Source organism: Myxocyprinus asiaticus, chromosome 18, assembly GCF_019703515.2.
Source record: "Myxocyprinus asiaticus isolate MX2 ecotype Aquarium Trade chromosome 18, UBuf_Myxa_2, whole genome shotgun sequence".
Classification (NCBI taxonomy): domain Eukaryota; kingdom Metazoa; phylum Chordata; class Actinopteri; order Cypriniformes; family Catostomidae; genus Myxocyprinus; species Myxocyprinus asiaticus.
Window position 1 is genome coordinate 45,089,728 of NC_059361.1, and position 8,303 is coordinate 45,098,030.

Here is an 8,303-nt window from a genome sequence, read left to right on the forward strand (position 1 = left end):
TAAGAACAAATTAAGAACAAATTGCAATGACATTAATGTGTCACAATATGCTCGCACAGCTTTCTTGTTTTGCCTCAACCCCTTACTCCAGAAGTACCCTATAAAATGTTGTGCTGAAGTCAACTAATATTTTCTATGCTTTCCATTAGCGGCATTATTACTTAACCTCAGCTTCAGTGAAATCCCCTCAGATTGGGATTGTTTTCATTTTTAGAGGGGATTTTATTACCTTAAATGCTCCCAATTGGAATGGTCCACTGAGAAAAAGTAATCCAGGAGGAGCCTGCACCAGAGGTTACGCTTGTTGAGCATTATGGCACAGTAGTGGTAGAGTACTGGCCCAAACGATCAGGCTTACAGCTCAAGTTTCTCTTCATTACGTATAAATCTTTCGCCTTTTATTAAAGATTTCTGTGGAATATTTTTATCAAGTTAAATATAAATTAATCAAGTATAATCAATGTGAATATAGACATTTTATTCAACAATTATTTCTGATGGTATAGCATGTATTTTACTGTGTGTGTATGTAGAGGCCTGAGAGAAGGAGGCCCCTCACATATGGTAAAGTTGAGTCTCATGTTTTGACACTAGAGAAAATATAGGATAAGGCCCCCGTAAATAGGTTCCAGATGGAGAGGGGCCTCTCAAATAGTTTCATGTTCTCTAAAGAGACTGAAGACACAGAACAAAATGTATGGGGTGTATTGGTCATGCCCTAGGTGAATATATGTATATAGGCCTGTTTGAATACAGAAAGTTAGTTGTGTTGGGAGCAACTCTGCTTTTTTATCTCTGATAATAAAGTCTATCTTCTGGTATCAAAACCCCAAGACTTCAAGAGTGATGTTTCACAGAGGTGGCAGAAGCCACAACAAATTGGCGCCCAATGTGGGGCACTGAAAAGGAGTAGAGTGGAAGCCACAATGGACTAGCTGGACGAGTGACTCAAACAGTGGCCACTTTAAAAGGTAAGCATGTTTTGCTTATATAATTAGTTTGTGTTGCTTGCCAGAATCTGCCTGTGGTGGTAAGGACATTCAAAAAGCTCCTCCAAATTCAAAGAACAAAAAAAAAAGAATAAAGGGTTCTGATTCCAGAAGAAATAATTGCATGCAATGATCTGTTTTCAATTTTAAGGGGGCCTTGATGGATAACAGTAAATGAAAGCAGATAAATTAAAAAATTAAAAAATTAAAAAACCAGGAAGGCAAAAGAGACAGGTTTTTGATTGCGTAGTCAAATCCTGCAATTATCTGTTTTTACTGTTAAGGGGGCCTTGATGGATAACAGTAAATGAATAAAAAAAATAAAAAAGCCAGGAAGGCGAGAGAGGCAAATCCTGCAGGTTACCTCAGAGGGGTGGTAGAATAGTTGTGTTTTAGAATTGTATTGTATTCTTTGAGAGCTCTGTGTTTATAAAGGCCTTGTGTTTGTGTGAAAGTTTCTGTGTCTGTGAGAGTGTTGGTGTGAATGTGGATGTATGAGAAAATGAGTTCTGTATCTTGTGTACAAATATTGTCACACTTGAGAGGAGAGTATGAGAAATAATGAGCCCAAACAAATGGGACAAGTATATATGAGAATATATATGTATGAGAAATTTGAAGTATGAGAAATTTGAGCCCCACACAACAATAAAGGGCCTTTTATGAACTTATGTATTGAATAGTGTAGGTGAAACAAATTAGAAAAATTGTTTCAAGATATTGGCTTTGCAGATTATTGTAGTAGCAAATAAACTAAAATAGTAAGATATACATTTATCCTTTAAATTTAATGAGTTATCTAAATGAATGGTGATAAAATAATTTTTCATTAATTGTATGACAAGTAAAATAACGATAAAAGAAATAAAGATTCAGCTAACCTAAGAAAAAGCAGCTGTTATTGTGATTTGGCACTATTTAAATGCAGAGTGATCCTAAAAGTAAATTGACAACATATAGAAAATGTGGACATGTATGTGGTATAATAATTATTAAAGTGGATGTTATAGAAGAAGATTAGAGAGTAAAATATAAATCATAAAAATAATTGAATTTCCTTTGGAAGATCATATTATTTGAACAAATAAAAATTGTTACAATAATTGATGCCTTGATAAATTTTTCCTAAAGATAGAGTTTGTTGTATTATAAGAAAAATCATGGCAGCCACTCCTGTGGACATATTAGGATTAAAATATTCATTATGTAAAGAACTTACAGATGAGCTTTCAAGCAAATGGCAAAAAAGAACCAAAGATATGATGACAAAATGGCCAAAGGAAGGGACATTTGATGTAGTAATGTGTGAGGAAATGGAAACTTTGATAAAAAATGATAAAACTAAAGATATGAGTAAAAAAAGTAAAAACAGAGAAACAATAAGGAAAAAAAGAAAAGTGCTAGCACTGAAAGCAGAAAATTCATAGAAAAATATAAGACAGGAGAGGTCCTTATAATTATAATTTCATTTATTTATCACATGTTATACATTTGCACATATACAGTGAAATTCTTTTTTTCACATATCCTAGCTAAGCTGGGGTCAGAGTGCAGGCTCAGCCATAATATGGCACCCCTGGAGCAGATAGGGTCAAGGGCCTTGCTCAAGGGCCCAACAGTGGCATCTTAGCAGTGCTGGGGCTTGAATCCCCAACCTTCTGATCAGTAACCTTAACCACTGAGCCACCACTGCCCCTAAATCCTTGTCAAATCACCTCCATGTGTACCCTCAGAAGGTCAGTTACCAATAATCAAGGGAACTGTAGAAGTTTTAGGAGAAATGCAGATGGAGGGGCATGTGGAGTTAGAAAAGGAAAGGGAAACAGGCAGAGCTGGTGAGCTGAAGAAGGGACAGGATAAAAACAGAAAAATTAATACGAGACACAGATAAATTGGTGAGAAATAGAAGTAGACTATTAGACAGTAGGGAGAGAAAAAGTGAAAAGGAGTCATCATTTGATGGAGGAAGGTGGGTACAGAGAAGAGAAAAAGGCTACAAATCAGACTCCTGTTAATGTGTTAGGGAGAGATGCATTATGTAAATTGGGAATGTTTTTGGGAATTGCAATAATGATAGAAGGGCTATTGTTTTGTTGTGTACTTCCTTTATGAGGTCACTAGTTATCAAAGCCACGGTTAAGCAAATGGAAATGTAAGATGTCAAGAAAATGAGGAAGAGAAATTAAAAATAAGGGTGAAAATGACTAATAAGAAAATTATATTTTGTAACTTGAGTATGAAAAGTAAATCATAAATGTGAAAACTTCACATTCATGTGTCTGTTTTATGTTCTGTCTGGTCCAGAACAATTTTTAACAATATTAAATTAAACACTATAAAGTCTTGATATCTAAATGTAAGAACCCATGATTATTTGTTTTGTTTTTGATTTTCTATGTGTTTAAATATGTCTGGAGAACAAATTTACATGTGAGTTGCAACTTTATCGGTGTAAACTTGATCAACCAACAAAACTAAGATAGGTAGAGTTTATTATTTTTGTTAGGGACTCTCTGATGGAGAGATTGAGTGAGACCTGTTAGAGCCCTGAATAAACAGGGACCTATGACCCCATGCTCTGTAAGGAGAGTGAGCGGGAGGGGTTATACCCATTACTCTCTAAGGATGGTGTCTGCAGACTTTGAATGAGAGAACTCATCTCTCTTGGTGTCTCCACTCAGACAGGGACGCCCTGAATTGAGAAAAAAAAAAATAGATAGCAGATTGTTTTAGTTAAGATTAGATATTTTTTTAGTTTATTTTCTTGTTTTATATACACAGTGTAGGCATTGGATGATCTTGGGTACACTGAGAAGATGCCTTTGAGACTAAAATTAATGGGAAGAACATTAAGAATAATTTGGATCATTTCATGTTCTCTGTTTTTTTTTTCAATTTGCTGAAGTTGTGCTCTTAATATCTGTTCTCATGATCTTTATGTGTGACAACCTTACCAACATTGTGATGCTTTTTCTTGGGTTTGTTCTGTGACCAATCATGCCAGATAAAATGGAAAATAAAGTCCCAACCTCCAGTAAGGAGGCAGAACTAAGCAAACGTTGTAAACAGTTTTGCTCAGATGCTCTGATATCTACCAAAATAGAAGTTTTCTTCTTTTGGAAGTACATAAAATGGAAAATGTTATTCACGCTAGAAGTTCTGATTTGAAGATTTAAGAAATATCTTGGACCTATTTGATTGTAAAAATTATTGATAATGCTAAGGAAAAAATTGGTAATTGGTAGTAAGTGAAACCCATGAAGAAACATTAAGATTAAACTGAACATCATAAATAACTTCATACTCATGCATCTAGTCTTTGATACTATGTTTTATTTCTGTTATCATCATTATGTGTATGTTGTTTCATTAACTCAGTCTGGAACCAGTCTCTCACCATTGCAGATGGCTAGGCCAGATGATTTATTGAGACTGATAATATTGCAGGAGGAAGTCCGGAGAAAAAAGACTGAGAATGATGTGGGCTTTTATACGATTGATCCTCCTGCTCACATGACTGCTGGTAATCATTACTGATTTAATATTTCAAATGTGGATTCAGATATCTCTGGATAAGTTGATTTCAGTCTTATACCATCAATGGGATGTATAATTTACCAGACTGCCATCAATGGGTTGAATACCCAGGTCTAAATTGTTCTGAGAGTCTAAATTTAAATCCAGCATCTAACCGCTGAGTTATTGATGTGAAGGTTAAATATTACAAACATGATGGCAAAGTTAGTTACCTATTGGATTGGTTACTCCCCCAAATTTTCCAGAGAGTACCCTCACTTTAAAGAAAAAGGTTAGTGGGTGCTACAAAGAGTTGATTGAGTGTCTTTTTCTAGTAAACTATTTCTATTTTGAGATTAATCCATGAAAGTATCACTTTAGAGGCCTACAGTTTCTGCACTGTGAATTTTGGTTTTGCCATTTAACTGAATCATTTGTCAAGAAAGGCTGAGAAGTATAAAAGAATAATAACTGAAAAATCTTATTGTTAAATGATGCTGAAAAAGAAGATATTTAAAAAATAAGAGAATGACGGGAAAAAGAAAGTTGTATTAAATGTAAAGAGAATGTTGGGGAAAGAAAGGCAAAGTTTGTGTTTTATTAAAGATTTGATCATTTTTGTTTTGGGGATCATTTGGGAAATCATGCAGGATAAGCAGTTGTGAAAAAAGACAGAGATTATTTTCACAATATTGCATTCAATCTTGTTCTGCTCAACTAACAGAATTAAAAGCTTTTACTGCTGCATGTCAGTTAGTTAAAAGACAAACAGTTAACATTTTCACTGACTTGGCTTATGCTCATGGTGTTTGACACCTATTTGGAGCAATATGGAAACAAAGAGGTTTTAGAAAAAGTGATGGAAGCCTAATTTAACATGCAGAACAGATTGAACAGTTGATTTATGCAATGATGTTACATAAAAGATTGGCTATCATTAAATGTCAAGCCCACAAAAAGGGCAATGACTTTTAATGCTGTAGATTTTGAAGCCAAGAAGGCTTCTGGCTGTCAATTGAAGTATTATTGAATCACAACCACAATAGGATGATATAATTCAAATTCAAAATAAAGGTCCATATGAACATACTACATGGGAAAATAGGGGTGCAAAGAAAATTCACAAGGTATATGGCATTCTCATGAAGGACAGATTGTTGCATCAACTACATTTCTCAATGTTTTTATTTATGATGCGCATGGTTTGACCATTGCGCGAGGGGGGAAGTGATAAGGAAAATTAAACAGCGGGATATTGGTCTCCATACTTATATGCAATGATAGACGATTTTCTGTCCACATGTGAAGTCTGTACTCAAAACAATGTCAGAAAAGAAATAAAAACACCTATAGGTCACATACCAGTGCCAGAAGGACCATTCAAGCAATTGGTTATGTATTATGTGGACATGATAAAGAAAGTGCATGGAAAGCATTATATGCTTGTAGTAATATGCAGACTTAGCAGATGGCTGGAAGCAGTGCCATCAGCTGATCAGGGGTCAGGAACACTAATCAAATCTATAACAAGAGAGGTAATACCTAGATTCGGAATACCAAAATGTTCTACAATTTTTGATGTATGTTGTTTGAATGGACAAAAGAAAGTAGGGAATGAGTAGATTGAAAGTTCTGGAAAAAGTTTTCTTGAAGATGGTTTAAGATGGGAAAGTTTGAAAGCAGTTAATATAATGAATTATTATAATTATTACTATTTTTACTGTTAAAGAGTAACTTAAATATATTATTGTGAGATGTAAAATGAAAAAGAAGGAGTGACTGTAATGACAGTGGAGACAGTGTGGGGGAGTGGAGTGTCCCCCTCCGAGTTCCTCCCTCATCCGGCACTCTTTCACACACTCAGTCTAAGTTTGATAAGTGTCTGCTTGAGACAGAAACACAAAAGCAGATGTTGAAGTGTGTGCTAAAGGCACATCTCTAAATTTCATTATTTTCTTTTATTTTCTTTTATTTTTATATGTAAAATGATGTGATTTGGCAATGATGTTAGATACAGTGATATGAAGGTGAGGTTCAAACAGCTTTCCTCATCATGATTAAATATTTCATATATTCAGAGGGCAATTTGAAGTTAAGTGTTTATACTAAAGATAAGAGATTCAGTTGAACATTCATCTGAAAGAATAAATGTACATTCAAAAACTATCTAGAGACTATTATTGAATTAAGGTGATGTTTTTTAATTAAGCTTCCTAGAAGTTTGACAGAGGCTACCCTTTATTTTGTTTTGTTTTGATGTTAGTCCCCACCATGATACATGGTCTTTTGTGATGTTTGCTAAAGGAGCAGAAATACAACCTGAATGAAAATTAATGATCTGTAAATGAGTTCAGGTGTAGCATTCTTACTTTTAATAGATTGTTAAATTTTGAATAATGTTTTTTAACCATGTGAATTTAACCATGTTTTGAACTGTCTCCATATTTAAGCAGTTGTAGGTGGTTCCATTGGCTGTGACGGTTCTCAGGTGATACTCCCTGAAACAACAGAAAATATCTGTTTACTGATACCAAATTATTAAGGATTGGCTAATAGGACTGAGCGGTATCAAGACCAGTGGCAAGAGGTGATGGCCCAATGACGGGTAAGACTCTCCAATGGCAAGAAGGGGGGGCAAACTAAGGCAGGGCATCACCGTCCAGGAAGGGGTGATATGTGTTTAAGGAAGTGGATGGATGCTTTTAGGTCAGAAGCATCAAAAGGGAGGTATAGAAGAAACCTGCCTGAAAATTGTGAGTTCCACTCAACCCGGCTGCATTTTAATAACCGCTTTATTAAAACATCTTATATCATAGTGTTAAATACCAAGCATTCTGTCACTGTGCCATCAGGGGATCATACCCTGTGTGGAAGATTAATTATAGAATTTGGGGGTAAAGTTTTGAGAACCGTTGCAGACAAACGAGTGCCTGACTTACAAAAGAAGTATTAAACAAACCTGGGAATATTTGTATGATGAAGAATTAAGATTGAAAAGTGATTTATTACTTTTACTTATGCTTTTATTGAACTCATGTACAATTTAAAATTAATGAAGAATGGAAAAAGAAAACATGGTGGTGATTAAAGATTAACATTGCTTGTCTTGTTTGTTTATAACAATTTAAATAGAATTGTTTATGAAATGGGGTGCACGATTGGCTAAAATTAATATAATGATTGGAATAACAATCCTTGTGGGAGGAATAATATTCTAGTGTGTGTTACCATTAGTAAAATCATTCTTGATCCAAGCAACAGTGAAGCAGATGACACTGATCAATGTGAATGATCCAATGCAATGCAATGACAACTACCCTGGATGGACAGAAAGACCAAATTGGGAGGAAATTGATTCATCCAATGAATATATATGATGAAATGAATGATGAGCCATGCCCCGGGATGAAAGTGCTAGTCTAACCTCTCCCTGGAGGTGACCCTCTACAATGCGCAAAGTACCTGGGTTGAAGATATCTACACTACAAAAGAGAACTCTTAATATGATGATGAATATTTGTTTTATGTTTGATATACTCTACATGACTGTGACAACCACAGGCAAGGCTGAACCAATTGCACGCTCATGATTACAGTATAACATACTTATAGATTTCATTTATTGAATGAAGATATAAGGAGACAGAATATTTTTACTCTGTTCTTAATCAAACTTGAATAGTGACGTTTGGTTCTGGAAATCTCCACCGGAGTGCGGTTGCATAATCTGGTCATTGGTAAAGAAACTGTGTGACTTAACTTAGTTACTAGATAGCATAGCTGAGGCGACTGAATTAT

The 8,303-nt window shown here is 34.9% G+C and overlaps 1 pseudogene; it reads left to right on the top strand.

The window, feature by feature from the left end:
- Positions 1-372: 372 nt before the first annotated feature.
- On the top strand, positions 373-418 carry LOC127456538 (uncharacterized; annotated as a pseudogene).
- The last annotated feature ends 7,885 nt before the right edge of the window (positions 419-8,303 follow it).